Source organism: Myotis lucifugus, unplaced genomic scaffold, assembly GCF_000147115.1.
Source record: "Myotis lucifugus unplaced genomic scaffold, Myoluc2.0 scaffold_200, whole genome shotgun sequence".
NCBI classification, from domain to species: Eukaryota; Metazoa; Chordata; class Mammalia; order Chiroptera; family Vespertilionidae; genus Myotis; species Myotis lucifugus.
Window position 1 is genome coordinate 1,175,605 of NW_005871248.1, and position 2,050 is coordinate 1,177,654.

Here is a 2,050-nt window from a genome sequence, read left to right on the forward strand (position 1 = left end):
GGGCAGCCTTTTCGCCCAGTCCAGTTTCCTGCTTTGCTAGTTTTCCTGGTTGTTGGTGTTCGCCATGGAAACCTTGGATTGCTCAGCCTGTGGGAGCGAGATTCTGTCAGGCCCTATGGCCTGCTCATTCTGTTGAAGAAGAGGCACAAGCACATGGCTTTCTCCTCTAGCACATGAAACAGGCTTTAGGGCTTCTTTTTATTAACATAAGAAACATTCAAACATGTAAAGAATTTCTGTGAGTTTATTTGAGCCAAACTGTCAACAATTGCTGGGAAGCAGAATCTCAACGCATGGAGACAATGCTGGGAGAATGGGGGTTTGTCACCTATTTTTATAAATTATCATCAAAGAAGGAGATTAGGGAGGTGGGAGAAAGCAAAGCAGGAAACCTCTGGGATTGGATAAAAGGTAAAATGATAGACGCGTACTTCTTTTACATAGTGGGTACAGGCTAGTTAACAGCCAACAATTAACATGATAACAATGACAAGGAGGGAATTTTTGTTCTGCTCCCTGGCACCATTTGTTGTTGCCTGAGGGGTCTGGAAAAAGGGAAGTTACAAGTTACTCTGACATTCCACAGGTATGTTATCATAGACGCAAAAAGACAATGAGCTCAGTAAAGATCCAAGTTGGTCTTTGTCAGGAAAGATACTGGCCTAGAGCATGACTACCTACTATAAACTGCCTTTTTAAAAATTTATTATTCTTTATTGTTGAACATATTAAATATGTCTCCCCCCCTCCATTAACCCCCTCCAACCCTTCCCCTCCCCCCCCACCACAGGCCTTCACAACCCTATTGTTTGTGTCCATGGGTTATGCATATATGCATGCAATGTCTTTGGTTGATTACCTCCCATCCACCTACCCTCCCCCTCCTTCCTTCAAGTGAAATAAGTCAGTCAGAGAACAAGTATCACATTATCCCACTCATATATGGAATCTAAGTAACAAAATAAACTGATGAACAGAGGGGATCCAGAGACATAGAAGCATAAACTGCTTTTTAATTAAAAGGTTTTAATTTCAGACTATTCTTTGTGGTTACTTTAGGTCTCTGAGTTTGCAAGACCACCAAGCAGACCTTCCCTGAGTTAGTCAGGTTAGCATGTGGTTCCTTTTCGTCCACATTTTGGACAGGGCAGGTACAGAGAGCTCAGGGGCCTGGGGTCAGCCACCTTGTGGGGACGGTGATACCTTGGACCTTAAATCTGATGAGTATGCTCCTCACAGTCTGAAGACCAGCCCCTCCTCTGATCGAGCAGGTCATCTTTGAGCAAGCCCGCAGCTTGCTGTGGACACGAGGGGCACCTATACTAGTTATCAAATTAACTCTGATAATCAGTGGGGTGACAGGCTGTAGCCAGATCTCCCTCTCTCCGTACAGGAACAGATAGCAGTTGAAGGTGAAATGGCTGACAAAGGGGTTTGACTCTTGTTTCCTTGGAGGTAAGTTAGGAGTGAAACTCCAAGTGCTGTTCATGATTAATTAACCTGCTTGGGCCTGACTGTGCTGACAATGACAACGTCACTCGCCAGTGCCCAGCCTGTGCCAGGTCTCAGATATTACCTTGTTTCAATCTCACAAACCATATGGTCTTAATAAAAGTTACAACATTGTGACTTAGGTAGTACTATTGCTCGTTTTCTAGTTCCTTTCTGTTATTTTTACTATTAAAGCAACCAAGGCTCAGAGAGGTGCAGCAACTTATCGACAGTCACAGAGCAGAACTTGGATTATTCCACATATCTAGAATGTGGCCTATAACTACTTGTTGATCATAAAATTTAATTTAAAGAAAAGTAAAAGACAGGTGACTTTGTGTTTCTATCCATCCATATATATAAAGAGCCAGGGTTGTCACAACCAAAACAACCAAATGGACGACCAAACAGGCTGAGTGGGGCAACCAGGCCGGCAGGGGGGGGCAGTGAGGGGCTACTAGGCCTGGAGGGGGGTTAGTGAGGGACGACCAAATGACTGAACAGCAGGCTGTGTGGGATGACCAGGTAAGCAGGGGGGCCGTGAGGGGCAACCAGGCCG